Source organism: Vicia villosa, linkage group LG3, assembly GCF_029867415.1.
Source record: "Vicia villosa cultivar HV-30 ecotype Madison, WI linkage group LG3, Vvil1.0, whole genome shotgun sequence".
NCBI lineage: Eukaryota > Viridiplantae > Streptophyta > Magnoliopsida > Fabales > Fabaceae > Vicia > Vicia villosa.
Genome location: NC_081182.1, coordinates 168,671,446 through 168,687,297, shown reverse-complemented (window position 1 = coordinate 168,687,297; position 15,852 = coordinate 168,671,446).

Below are 15,852 nucleotides of genomic sequence, written 5' to 3'. Positions count from 1 at the left end.
AACACTTCTGACGAAGATCCAACTCCTCTCTGCAACTTCCTACAGAGCTTCTCCAACTCATCTTCATAAAAGGCCTTCAAATGAGCATTCTCGACCATCAGCTTATCAGCAACTTCCTTCCATGCAACTGAATCTTCATGACTACTAGAGGAAAATAAATCCTCTTTTTGTCTCTTTCGCTTTTCACCATGTTGTTGAAGTAGCTCTTCTTGATGACGAATCTGATCATCCTTTTCCATCAACCAACCATCTTGGATATCAAGCATTTCATCCTTTTCTTTCAAATGTATCTTCAACTCTTTATTCTCAATTTCCGAAGCACAAAACTTCTTCTCCCAAGCATCTCTTTCCATTCTCATCTTAGCCACGAGCTCTAGATGCTCCTCACTACTTTCAACAGGAGTAGTGAAAGATAATGGTGGAGTAATGAGTAGAGAAGGCTCTTCGAGTAAATAAGGCATCTGAAAGGTGTGAGCTCTAGCTTGAACCCAATCAGTATAGTCTTTGAGAGCAACACATTGCTTCTTTCCCAAATGTCTCTTCCTATCGATATGGTGCCAAGCACGCACAAACCGATTTCTCATATCCAAATTTCCATCCTGATTAAGATAGAAGATTCCTGACACAAGAATACTAGCGGGTCGCCCCTTCATGGGGTAGCAAAATTGACGCCTTGCAAGAATGGGGTTGTAGGTAATTCCTCCGTGTATACCAAGAAGAGGTACATTAGGGAATTCTCCAGAGCTATCAATAATCTCACCAATGTCATAAGCAGGATTGTACCAATGGATATTCCCATTAGTAAGAGGCATGATCTTCTGAGACCATGAGAGACCATCCGGATTACTCAAGAAATTCTTAGTCTGAGGTAAGTGCAAAATAAACCACTTATAGAGCAAAGGAGCGCAACAGTTGATAAGTCCACCTTTCTTATCAGTCCTATAGTGAATGGAATGATAAGTATCCCCAAGCAAAGTAGGCACAGGATTCCCAATCATGAAAATCCGAATAGCATTAACATCGACAAAGTTGTCAATGTTGGGAAAGAGTATCAAACCATAGATGAGCAAGGCCAAAAACGTCTCAAAAACAATCATACTTCCTTTACTAGCCAGCATATAAGCCTTTCCAATCAAGAACTTAGAAGTCAACCCCCAAATTCCTCCTTTTTTGGTCATATTTGCTTTCACATCTGATATTTTCAACTGAAGAAGCTCTGCTATCTCATCAACCTGAGGTTCTTTCTCCAGACCACTAAACGGTATATCATTCGTAACTGGCAAACCAATCCAATACGAATACTCCTCCAAAGTGGGCATAAGCTGAGAATCAGGAAAGGTGAAACAATGATAAACCGGGTCATAAAACTGCACAAGAGTCTCAAGAATCCCCTTTTCCACTTTGGTCTTCAAGATAGAGATCAATTTCCCATAACGGTTTTTGAAGTTGTCAATATTAGGAACCAAAGTTGCTAACTCTTTCAATTCCTTTGCACTTGAATTCCTGAAAGTGTACTTCTTGATGCTTCTCTTTTGATCCATGGTACCTGTGATGTTTACAAACAAAGTCTCTAAGTTCCTTGAAAACCATTTGTGAAGAACATTTTTTATGAATGCATGAATGCATGGTTTATGCATCAATCACAACCAAGAGCACACAAGATCACATCAAATCACACAAAATCACACAATCCAGGTTCAAAGGTTCGACGTCACGAGCATGGAGCCACGGGTCTACCCATCCCACAAGGTGTGATCTAGGGAATTTTGTACCTATCAATCGGGTTCTACAAAGGTTCCCAGAGTTTTCAATCTTCTATCGGATATTACCGGCATGCACAATTGCTCATGGGCGCCAATAATATGCCTAAAAAGACCTCGTCTGAGCGTAGTATCGCATGACAACAAGCTCAAATTGGTACTTGATCTTGTTTCTGCACTACATCCTAAAAAGGCTTAGATGGGTTAAAAAGGTTATAGGCCATTCAGCTTCTACAGACACTCACTATTGAAAGTAATAGCGTTATCACGATGGTTCGTAACAACCTCTACTACCTTCCATGAGGCCTCCACTGATTGGGGTTCCACCATATGACGCTCATGGTAAGGATTGCTCCTGACATGCGACTATTGGTCTTACCACCTCCTATCTCAAGTTACTCACCAAAGTCCGGGTTAGGACTTTATCTCATCACAGAGGAACCATCGAGCACCAAAAATAAAAAAAGAAAGTAAACACACAAAGCACACAACAATATATACAGATAAAAAAACACACAGATAAACAAAAATAGGCTTAACACACTTAAAAAACTGGATCCCCAATGAAGTCGCCATTTTTCTGTAGCGGGGAAAATCTGAGATCGAAGCCATTGGTTGACTCGACTCAATATTTCGTTTGAAATCGCCACCGCGCTTTATTGTTTCCAAAGGAAAAGGGAAAAGAACGTAAAACCCAAAGTTTGTTTTTAAAACAAAAAGAAGAGATCTTAGGTACGGGTGTTGATTATACAAGGGGAAGGTTTTAAGCACCCCTCATATCTGTGGTACTCCACAGGAACCTTTTTGAAAATCTATGTCGTGTGTGCTAAAAAGAGAGTTTGTTTTATTTTTAAAATAAGTTTGGCAAGACGTTAAGCCTTGTGCCTACATACCTCCTCGGTGCAATGGAGAAGTCAGAGCTAATGTAGTTCCGCTTAAAAGGGAAAACATTTAAAAACGAATAAACACTTTATCGTCGTCGGAGAGAAATACTCATCCATTGATCTTGAGCATGAGAACAAATGAGTTCTTTGCATCGCAAATGAAAGAAGGGCTCCAACTCGCATAGAAATCGACGAGTATGCCACTAGCTCTCTCACGCGGAAAAGATCTCATTATATCAATCAATTTCAAAATTGTGGGGTATCGCCACTCGTTTCAACAATTAGTCGTGTCTAAACTTTTGAAGAAAAGCCACTAAGGGAAAAAGATATTTTAAAAGAAAAGGTTTTGAAAAGATTGCAAACATAAGAAGGTTTTTGAAAAAGGGAGAAGATTTTGAAAATTAAAGAAGTGGGAGGAGATGAAGAGGCTATCCTATTGCGTAAAATAAAAGCTAAGGAAAAGAACGGTCTAACCGAAATAAGAAGCCAACACTTGACATTATGAGTCAAGGTAGATTTCCCATCCTTTGGAATTATCGATACCAAACCAACACATTACCACTTGGGGATCCAGATGAACTTATTATCTTAGCACCACTTTGCATTAAGCACATTAAAATTCTGGCGAAAATCGGGCAGAGTAACGGCTGTTTTCGGGTAAAATCCTTATCTCAATGCCTTGGAATTAACCATCAAGGACTTTCAAGGAAATACCTGCATACACAAACAGACAACAATCCAATGCCAGACAGACAGAAAAATCACAGAGTAATAACAAAATAAGGGTTCAGAGGCACTGAGTCCATAAGTCCGAATCTCCAAAATGCTCGGGATAGTAACCAATAGTCTGAAAGAGAGCCTTATGTGTTTTTTAGATTTTCGTTGATTATTAGTGTTTTAGCATAAAAGTAAAGTATGGTCCGAGTGGACAAAGAGAAAATAGCGGAAGCATAAACAAAGCGTCCAAATGGACAAAGAGAAAATAGCGGAAACATAAAGAAATGATAAAATAAAGCATAAAGCAAAATATAAAGAGCAATATAATAAATTGCGGAAATTAAAGTCAATTGTTAGATGTTAAAGATAACCATCTTGAAACTTGTCAAGTATGTTATCAAAGTTAGTAATAAAGATCGATGGTGAGTGAAGGATGTTATCGGATTTAAATTCAATGGACATTTATCAGAAGCTTGATAAAATCATAGCGACTACATGATAAACCTCCATAAGTCTTAAATCAACCGCATACAATTCTCTTCCATATTTGATCTTTTTTATTTGGGACACGAAATGTTGCGCTATGTTAAGCAGATCGCCAAGTGACTTATGTAGAAGTCACCCTACAACGAGGCCGGTCAACAATCTTTGTGCTAATGCATGCTAGAAAACGATATGTAGATCGTTCTCCAAAAGCAATACCGCACGAAAAGAAAAATGAGGAGCGATCTAGTCTTTACCAAGAATCCATAAGAATCCTCAAGGTATTAAGACTTTCATCGATCAAAAGAAAAAGAAATAAAAGATGGAACCACATTCAAAAGCTCCTTTCATCCATAATTTCAATCACTTAATTTTGCGGATTTGGATTCTCATCCTATCGACGCCCTAAGTCCATTGATATTAGAGAGAAATTAGGCCTCTAATTTGTGATTCAAAGAAAATATCAAAAGAATGGAGTAGAAGAAGAGTTAGAACCAAAAACAAGTCAAAAATAACAAAAACAAGCATTCTGCCTCACTGGAAATCGATTTACCTCTGTAGGAAATTGATTTCCTGCCTGCAGAATTCAGATCTGGCGCAAAAAACAGAGTGGAAATCAATTTCCCTCTGTAGGAAATCGATTTCCTGCGCACATTTTTCAAAAAAACAGCATTATGAACCATAAAACTTGATTTAGACAAACATACAAACACCTTATGATCACATATCCATTGGAGCACGAATTTTCCACCAAATCACCATTAAATAGGACCAATATAGCATCAAATATGCATTGAACACAAGCAACAAAGATCTACATCTTAGAATTTAGGAATTTACCAATTCATGAAACAAATTGTTGGAGTAACTTCAAGAACAAGCATAAAGTGTGTAGATCCTTCAAAATTGGAGATGAACAAACAAAGCAAAGAGAGAAATGTAGGAGGTTTAGTTCAAAATTAGTAAGATTCAATGTGAATCTCACTAATTCTATGAGAATGAACTTTGGGTGAGGGTTTTGGAAAGGGTGAGAAATGAATTTGCAAGCAATTTTTGGGCTCTCCAAGCTTGAGAAATGAGAGAGTAGAGACCTCTATTTATAGGATGAGAGCAAGAGTAGTGGCAATTTGGTCATTTGCTCTTGGTTAATTAACTTGTGTTTAATTGGTACTTAAATGGTATTTAAATGGTAAAATGAGGTTTAAGTGGGTTTAATGAAGGGATTAATTTTGGTGAGGTGGAAAATTGGTAAAATGATCAAATAAAAAAGGTGCCAAAATGATGTCAAGCTTCCCTCCTTATATTTTTTTGAATTTTGCGCACAGGAAATCGATTTCCCATAGGGGTAAATCGATTTCCACCTTCAATTTTCCAAAAAATGTTTTCTTGCACTGTTTTGATTTTTGTCCGATCTTTTACCTGTAAAATATAAACAAAAGAGACAAAACACATATTTTTTTGATTTTGGTTAGTATGAACAAATAAAAAGCTAAAAGTGCTTGATGATTCCCCTCAGAGACAATCACAGTATCAAAGATAGAGCCTCACAATGGTGCTCTTGATTAATGATTAATATGCAATTGATGCATGATTTTAGGGTCAAAAATTGGGGTATGACACCTTTCTGACATGCTTCACAAAGAGCATCTGATTTATATTTCAGATTACGGAGTCCTCTGACCAGATTGAGTTTTTTAATCTGAGAAATTTTTCTCATGCTAACATGACCCAATCTTCTGTGCCAGACCCACTGCTCTTCGTTAACAGAAAGAAGGCAAGTAACCTGCTGGTTTTTAAGATCTGAAAGATCAATCTTCTAAATGTTGTTCTTTCTTTTTCCTGTAAATAGGATTGAGCCATCCTTTTGACTAACAGCTCTACAAGACTTTTGATTAAATATTATGTCATAACCATTGTCACTTAATTGACTTATGGACAATAAGTTATGAGCTAATCCATCTACAACCAGAACATTAGTTATAGAGGGAGATTTACCAATACCAATGGTTCCAAAGCCTATGATCTTGCCTTTCTGGTTCCCTCCAAACTTCACGTCTCCTCCAGGTTTAACCTTCAGACTTTGGAACATAGACCTTCTTCTCGTCATGTGACGTGAGCATCCAGAGTCCAGGTACCATGACATGTTTGCCTTTTATGTTGTTAAGGAGATCTACAACATGGATAATTTTATCCTTAGGTACCTGATCGGTAAAATAGCAAGTGTACTATTTTGCCTCTGTAGTAATAAAGGGAAAATTCCCCGAATATCAATCTCAAGGACTGCGTGATATTATAGAGTTAGTAGGAATTCAATTAAACAAAAAGCCTTGGGGTTTTGGTTTTTATGAGTACGAATTAAATTGCAAATAAACTTTAAAAAGGTTGATTTAGCCAAATATGAGTAACATGCCAGGGTAGGTGTGTGCATTAACATGTAACAATTCTGAACCCTTGTTTCATTAACAAAATTCAACTTATCAATTACCGGTTCTTAAGGGTATTTTCTCCTAAGTCCTTAGTGGGCAAACCTTTGAACATTGAAATCCTAATCCCAAAGTCCTTCGAAATTAGTGATCAAATCAAGTATTATTATAATCAAGAACAATCCGGTTACTATAGGGTATCCCTAGTCCTAGGTGATATCTACTATAGTATAATGGTATAAAAACCCTAACAATGGATGTCAATCCTAATTGTTAGTCATAAATCAATCCAGTTGGTCCGACGAGGAAAGCATTAAAAACCTTATACCATTAAATTGAACATGAAAGAGAAATATGTTATTGAAATTCGGAATTCAAAATCATCACAAATGTTAATCAGGGACACCCCCTAGCATTGGGGGGTTTAGCTACTCATATCATCCAAAGAAATTACAAAGATATCAAATAAAGACATTACAATAGAGATGATGAACTTTGATCTTCAATGGCTTTCGCTCATGAGAGTTCTCTGTTCTTCTCCAATTGCATAGGCTTCCTTTCTTAATCCTCCAAATCTTCGTGTGGCAAAAAGATCCCTAATTCATCTTGAAAACCCTCTTAAATAGTGCAGACTAACTTAAGTTGGTTGGAAATCCCAAAAACACCCTCGCAGGAAAACCACTTAAGAAAATCACAAAAATCAGCGTCAAACCCAACACGGGCCGTGTTGAGCAACACGGGCACCCGTGTTGGTCCCCTGGCATTTTTCTTTTTCTTCTTTGGTCCCAGGCTTAGCAACACGGGTCGTGTTGAGCAACACGGGCACCCGTGTTGCACCACTGTTTTTCCATTCTTCTTGCACCCTCTTCCTGACACGGCCCGTGTTGTGCAACACGGCCACCCGTGTCAGGCCTCCTGTAGCATGTTTTCTGAACTTCCTCAAAACTCCGAGTTTCGCACTGATTTACTCCGATTTCTCCATATGAACCTGAAAACATTAAAACATACAACCAAAACATAAAATGACGAATAAAGAAATAAAACACTCAATAACATAACTTAAAAATACTTAAAAACAACAGAAAATATATGTGTGAAAACCTCTGATAAAACTCCCCCAAACTTAAACCGTTGCTTGACCTCAAGCGACAATTACAAAAGTTAATGACCTTCAAAGCACACGGTGTTCATACGTGAGATATCCGTCTGTATTGATCAAGAAACAGTTGGTTCGGCATTCACATGACGCGACGAGTTTCTGTTACCACTTTAAACCTCAATCTCCCATTTCGGATACCTCTCCAACTATACTTTGCACTTAAGTCTCTTTCCGATTTTCCTCCTCTTTCATTCGGACAATCATATTAAGGCACTGCATTTCTTCTAATAATCATCACCTACATGAGACGAATCAAGGCTTCTGGTTTTCTTTTCCTGGCACCAAACTAGCAGCATTGGCTACTTTTTATTCCCGATGAAATTTTCAAACTTTGCAGTTATATATTGTCCTTTTGGACGACGTTTGGGGATCAATCTCCTTTGGGCTGAATAATCGGGTGAGGGTTACCCAACTTAGCGAGCCGATTGCCTTTTACCGCCTTTTCATCATTTGGTGCCAACTTTATATCTTTTTTTCTCAACCAGTCGTCATGCAAGTGAATCTGAATTCGGCCAAACTGTATCGATAAACTACTCAAGAAGTACTTCTCAGGAGACAAGTACTATGGTGCAAATCTACACGTTAGACTCGTATCTCTTTTAGGGAACCAAGGGTGTTTAAACAAACCTCTTCTTGTCACATTATTCCGAACTTTCTGTCCTCAAACAATCCTCGCTTCATCTCTATATACTATTCCCGATCGCTCTTTAAGATCAAAACTCTTCAACAAAAATTAAAATTTCGGTCAAAATTTGGGCAGAATTCACTTTATGGTTTCACATCATACCAATAACATAAAAATAACATAAAAATTAAAATGCAAAGAGAAGAGCCTCCCCTAAACTTGAACTAAACATTGGCCTCAATGTTTCAGAACGAGCCTGAGAGAGGTGACTCACATAGGGTAATGCACTCTAATGATCACTTCCAAGCTTTCACCAGAGACGTCCTCTTTTATTTCCTGAAAATAAAACAAACAAAGAAATTAATTATTAGAACCGTGGGTTGCCTCCTACGAAGCGCTTCGTTTAACGTCGCATAGCTCGACGGTCCATTACCCTTTATTATGGAGGGTATTTCCTTTTCCACACCTTGTTGCTTGTCACTTTTGCAACCACGAACTCATGAAGATGAAAAGTGTGGCTAACTTCTCTCTTCAATTTGCTTCCCACATTCTTCTTGACTCCCTTCGCTTTCTTATGACTTTTGACAACTACATAAGTTGGTTCCACCCGAGAGGCTATGCTTGACACTTTTTCTTGGAGATTTTTAGGATTTTTGTCTTCTTTTTCACCTTCTGTCATACCAGCTGAAGTTTTCTCATTCATACCTGCCCTATTTTTCTTAACTCCTAACATCTTCAAGGTTACTTCTTCATCAAATGATTTTAGCGTTAGTGTCCATTTTTCAATGTCGAGGTTGTAGCGGCCTGTCGACAAAAATGATCTCCCAAGAAGGAGAGGAGTTTCTTCGTCTTCCGGAATATCCATGATGTGGAAGTCAACAGGAAATACAAACTTATCAACTTCCACTAGTACATCTTCAGCTACCCCATAGGATTTCTTGACGGTGTGATCAGCGAACCTTAACTGTGTCTTACTTTCACTAATCTTTTCTAATTCAAGCTTTTTGAAAATGGACAAAGGCATTAAACTCACACTAGACCCAGAATCGAGGAGTACCTTTTTAAATGCTATATTCTTGATAGTGCATGGTATCGCCACCGCCCCAGGGTCTTTCCTCTTTATCGGGATCTTTCTTGCTGTCGAGACTATACCACACTTCTCGGTTGCAATTTTTGGCTCTCCTCCTAGTGATCTCTTTTTCACCAACACCTCCTTCATAAATTTTTTATACAAAGGCATGTGTTCAAGTGCTTCAAAGAATGATAGATTTACCTCTAACTTTTTGAACAGTTTCGTAAACTTTTCAAAGTCTTTCTCTCTTGAAACCTTCTTTGTCACTCTGGAGGGGAAAGGTAGTTTTATCACCGGTTCAGCGTCTTTCTTATTTTTTTCTTCAATTGGTTTAACCGGTGGTACCACAACTTCTGGCTCTTTTGGATTCTCTCTTATTTCCAGATCCACCTCTATTACCATGGGGTCATCTATTTCCTCTTTTTCTTTTTCTTTTTCAGATTCTGCTACTCTCCTACTTCTTGTAGTAACAGCATTAATCTTCTCTTGGTCTTTCGGATTTTTCACATTTGAGCTCGGAAGGGTACCTTGTGCCTGTAGAGTGAGATGCTGTGCTATTTGCCCCACTTGAACTTCCAGATTTTTAATTGAGGCCGAAGTGTTTCTGTGGTTGTTTCTTGTTTCTTCTTGGAACTGAGAACACTGCCCAGCTAATCTTTCAATTGCCACTTCCCACTCTGCCTTCTGGGTACCTTATTGTTGTTGATCTTTCCAAGCAAAATTTGGATGATTCTTCCACCCTGGATTATAGGTGTTAGAATACGGGTTGTTTTGCCTTAGGAATTTGATTTCTTCAATCTGCTTGGGAGTAGCAAAACAGTACACCGTTTGGTGTGGGCCATTACAGATTTTACAGCTGATAGGTTGAGCTTGTTGAACTTGAGCCACCTGTTGTTTACCTATATTCATAGCCTTCAATTTCTTTTCAACTTCTGTGGCTATCGCATCTTCAACCCGAGTTTTAGAAGTTTCCAGCTTGAGATCAATGATTCCTTCTGGTTTGCTAGCACACCTGTCATACAATTCCAAATGCTCATTTGCAGCTATTGCTTCAATGATTTTGATGATGCCTGAGGCTGTTGTGAAATTTGTCGAGCCTCCAGCTGCTGTATCAATTAACTCTTTTGTTTTCATTCTGAGCCCATTGACAAATACTTGCATCTGTTCAGTCTTGTCCATATTGTGAGTGGGACATGCTACTAGAATTCTTTTGAATCTTTTGTATGTATCTCCTAAGGGCTCACCCTCCTTCTGCTTGAAGTTTAGAATGTCATACCTCTTCCTTATAAAGATCGAGGCGGAAAAATACTCATTTAAGAAACCTTTTTCCATCTCTTCCCATGACGTAATGCTGCCCGCTGGAAGGGAATAAAACCACTCTTCTGGTTCTTCTGCCAAGGTGAATGGGAACATTTTCAGCTTCTTGGCCTCTTCTGTATGACCTTCGATTTTTAAAGTTGTACTCATGGTCAGAATCCTCTGTAAGTTCTTGTTTTCATCTTCATTAACCTTTCCGGTGAAAGGCTTTCTTTTGAGCTGAGTGATGGTGCTTGGATGCAATTGAAAATTAGGAACATTCACCGGTAGGTTGACAATAGTTAGCCTTCCTCCCGGTGTGTTTCTAGCACCATAGTCTCCGAGAAGTCTCTCTGGTGGTGGTACCACGCCCATGATCTCTTTTTCACTTTCGGTGTCTGAACCAGAATGAACTGTAATCACTTCTTCCTCGGATTCGAGTTTAGTTTGACGAGCTTGTCTGCGCCTTGCGTGAAAAGTCCTTTTCAATTTCTGCGTCAAAAAGAAATTCTGCTGAGGCCTTACCTCGCATAAACAGATTAGACAATTATTAGAATGAGGAACAAAAATAAAATAAAATTTTTTTTTTCAGAAAATAAAATTTTAGTCGCAGAGCAACAAAATTCTAATTGAAATAAATCTAAAAACTCTATAATCTTCGGTAGTCCCCGGCAACGGCGCCAAAAACTTGATCGGTAAAATAGCAAGTGTACTATTTTGCCTCTGTAGTAATAAAGGGAAAATTCCCCGAATATCGATCTCAAGGACTGCGTGATATTATAGAGTTAGTAGGAATTCAATTAAACAAAAAGCCTTGGGGTTTTGGTTTTTATGAGTACGAACTAAATTGCAAATAAACTTTAAAAAGGTTGATTTAGCCAAATATGAGTAACATGCCAGGGTAGGTGTGTGCATTAACATGTAACAATTCTGAACCCTTGTTTCATTAACAAAATTCAACTTATCAATTACCAGTTCTTAAGGGTATTTGCTCCTAAGTCCTTAGTGGGCAAACCTTTGAACATTGAAATCCTAATCCCAAAGTCCTTCAAAATTAGTGATCAAATCAAGTATTATTATAATCAAGAACAATCCGGTTACTATAGGGTATCCCTAGTCCTAGGTGATATCTACTATAGTATAATGGTATAAAAACCCTAACAATGGATGTCAATCCTAATTGTCAGTCATATATCAATCAAGTTGATCCGACGAGGAAAGCATTAAAAACCTTATACCATTAAATTGAACATGAAAGAGAAATATGTTATTGAAATTCGGAATTCAAAATCATCACAAATGCTAATCAGGGACACCCCCCTAGCATTGGGGGGTTTAGCTACTCATATCATCCAAAGAAATTACAAAGATATCAAATAAAGACATTACAATAGAGATGATGAACTTTGATCTTCAATGGCTTCCGCTCATGAGAGTTCTCTGTTCTTCTCCAATTGCATAGGCTTCCTTTCTCAATCCTCCAAATCTTCGTGTGGCAAAAAGATCCCTAATTCATCTTGAAAACCCTCCTAAATAGTGCAGACTCACTTAAGTTGGTTGGAAATCCCAAAAACACCCTCGCAGACAAACCACTGAACAAAATCACAAAAATCACTGAAATCAGCGTCAAACCCAACACGGGACGTGTTGAGCAACACGGGCACCCGTGTTGGTCCCCTGGCATTTTTCTTTTTCTTCTTTGGTCCCAGGCTTAGCAACATGGGTTGTGTTGAGCAACACGGGCATCCGTGTTGCACCACTGTTTTTCCATTCTTCTTGCGCCCTCTTCCTGACACGGCCCGTGTTGTGCAACACGGCCACCCGTGTCAGGCCTCCTGTAGCATGTTTTCTGAACTTCCTCAAAACTCCGAGTTTCGCACTGATTTACTTCGATTTCTCCATATGAACCTCAAAACATTAAAACATACAACCAAAGCATAAAATGACGAATAAAGAAATAAAACACTCAATAACATAACTTAAAAATACTTAAAAACAACGGAAAATGTATGTGTGAAAACCACTGATCAGTTAGTTTTTCTCATGTTTTAATTGAACTGAGATTTTGCATGGGGAGAATCAGAATGTGCAGCATGATATTTCCTAGTGTGTGTGACATGTAAGTTCTTAGGATGTGAAGTGTATTTTATATCATGTGAGTGACCATACTGGAATTGTTTATATAGAGGTTTATACTCAATAACCATCTTGTCAACAGGTTCTAGTTTATATGGGATATCTCCCTCATATCCGATACCTATTCTCTTGTTTCCACTAACTCCATATATCATAGATGCCATATGGCTTCTACCAATACTTCTGGATAAGAACTTTCTGAAACTCAAGTCATATTCTTTAAGAATATTGTTTTCAGACTTTCAACATCTTTTGTTAATTTTAAAATTTTTCCTTAAGTCCATAGTTTTCTATCTCAAGTTTCTTAGTTTCAGATGCAAAGGTATTTTTGAGACTTTTGTATTTGATACTAAGTTTACTCTTGATTTCCAGATGTTCTGAAAGACTAGAAACAAGTTCTTCTCTAGATAGTTCAGAAAATACCTCTTCAGAATCTGAGTCAGATGCAGATTCTTCTTCACCATCTATGGTTGCCATGAATGCAAGGTTCGCTTGCTCATCTTCAGAGTCTGACTCTTGATTTGTGGAATCTGAGTCATACCAAGTGGCCATCATGCCTTTCTTCTTCTCAAATCTTTTCTTGGGCTTCTATCTCTGAAGCTTAGGACATTCATTCTTGAAGAGTCCTGGTTCTTTGTATTCATAGCAAACTACGCCTTTCTTTCCAGATCTTCTAGGTCCAGAAGATTCTCCCTTTTCGGGTTTCTTGAAGCTTTTAAATCTTCTCTGCTTGATTTTCCAGAGTTGACTTACTCTTCTAGAAATAAGAGATAAATCATCTTCTTCTTCAGATTCTAAGTCATCAGATCTTTCTTCTCTTGCCTGAAGAGCGTTAGTACAGTTTTTATTATTATTAGACTTTAAAGAAATAGACTTACCTTTCTTCTGAGGTTCATTTGCATCAAGCTCAATTTCATGGCTCCTTAGGGCGCTTATGAGCTCCTCAAGAGATACTTCATTCAGATTTTTAGCAATCTTGAACGCTGTAACCATTGGTCCCCATCTTCTGGACAGACTTCTGATTATCTTCTTGACATGATCAGCTTTGGTGTATCCCTTGTCTAGCACTCTCAATCGAGCAGTCAGAGTCGGGAATCTAGAAAACGTTGCTTCAATGTTTTCATCATCTTCCATCTTGAAGGCTTCATATTTCTGGATAAGAGCCAGAGCTTTGGTCTCTTTGACCTGAGCATTCCCTTCATGAGTCATCTTTAAAGATTAAAAAATATAATGGGCTATTTCCCTGTTTGTTATCTTCTCATACTCAACATGAGAAATAGCATTCATCAATATGGTTCTTACTTTATGATGATTTTTGAACTCTTTCTTTTGAGCATCACTCATAGCCTGTCTACTGATCTTGACTCCACTAGCTTCAGGATGTTTGTAACCATCCAACACCAAGTCCCAAAGGTCGCCATCTTGACATAGAAAGTAGCTCTCTAGCCTATCTTTCCAATACTCAAAATTTTCACCATCAAAGACTGGTGGTCTGTTGTATCCATTTAAACTGTTACTACCATTGTTGTTTTGTTCAGTATGAGGTGGTACTTGAGCTGCCATTTGCGTGTGTTTTTCTCCTGAATCTTTTATCTAACACTGTTAAGTGCTTGCACCTAGAACCAAGGCGCTCTGATGCCAATTGAAGGAGTGAAAAACACTTAGAAAGGGGGGATTGAATAAGGGTTGTTTCTTTTTGGCAGATAAAAATAATGAACACAATTATTTATATCCTGGTTCGTTTGAACTCAAACTACCTCCAATCCACCCTCACAAATGATTTACCTCCACTGAGGATTTAATCCACTAATAAAAAATGATTACAATGGTTCTCCACTTAGATCAACCTCTAAGTCTTCTTGAGTCTACAGATCACAACTTGATCACTCAAGAAATTTTGGTTTACAAAGATATAATCAAATACAAGAGATTAAAGTTGCTTCTAATAAAGCTGTAATCACCAAGTGCTTTTTCTCTTAGGCTTAAGTTCTATAACTCACTAAGATTACAAAAGTTAGTGAGTTTGAAGATGAAGTTTTCTTCTTTTTTTCTTTAGTTGTTTGCGTGAGAAAGTTCAGAGTCAGATGATGAGAGTATGTAAAATGAATGTAAGCTTTCTAACATTTCTCCTTGCTGACTTCTTCCTTTTATAGAATGAGAATATGACCGTTGAATAGTCCTGTATTTAATGCTTAGCGTGTACAGTACAACGTTGCATTTAATGTTTCACACTTTTGTCAACAACCTCGAGCCTTGCAATAACTGCTACTTCTGACTTTGCTTTTTGTAGCCATACTTCCAACGTTCCTTTTGTCAGAAACACAGACTAGTCTAGTTAGTCTTTTCATCATTTTCTTTCTTCTGGACTCAGACTTAATGTATTGCTTTAATCATCAGAGTTTCCAGCATTTGGTGCAGAACAGAACTTCAGTGCTTCAGCCTTTGGAAGTTCTTTTGAGCGTGATACCTTTAGAGCTTCAGAACTTGCTTCTGCTTGTCATGATCTGAGAACTTCAAGTTCATCTTCTGATGTCTTCAAGACCATGTTCTGATGAGACCATCCAGAACATCTAAGACAGAGCATCTGAAAGCTAATGTAGTGCATACTCTTTTATATTTTTCCTGAAATGGAAAACGCAATTTATTAGAGTACCACATTGTCTTATACAAAATTCATATTTAATGTTATCATCCAAACTAGAAAATATGGTCAGAACATTTCATGTTCTAACAAAGATCTCTCCACGCATGGATATGAGTGCGCTCGAGTTGTACATATATAACACTCCAAAGAAGCTCCAGCCAAGCTGTTCTGGAAAAAGTGCATTAAAAAGCCCTCATCTTCAGAGTGTACTGTCATTTTACGATAATACGCCTTAACAGGAGTCATCGGCCAATTTGCTCTGTTATACTTGTTGAAAGATGGAACTTTGAATTTCGGCGGAATCCTCATGCCCGGAACAAAACCCAAGACATTGATATCCATACCTAGAACTTCTTTTCCTTCAACGGCCCTTAAACGCTCCTCAATTAGACAAAACTTCTCAACCTCACCGTGCACACCCTCTGCACCATGTCTAGAAAGTTGATCCATATTATCAAAGTGAAAGTCTTGATTACCACGATTTTGATTTCCTCTCAAAAGACGAGACGAAGGTGGCGGCGGGAACCCATGATTCTGGTCAAAAGGATTATAAGGCACATAAGCAGGACGCCTAAACTCATTCTCATCATGGTGATCATCAATACGACCCGTCACATCATCATACAAACCGTATTCCCTTCCGTCATTTTCAA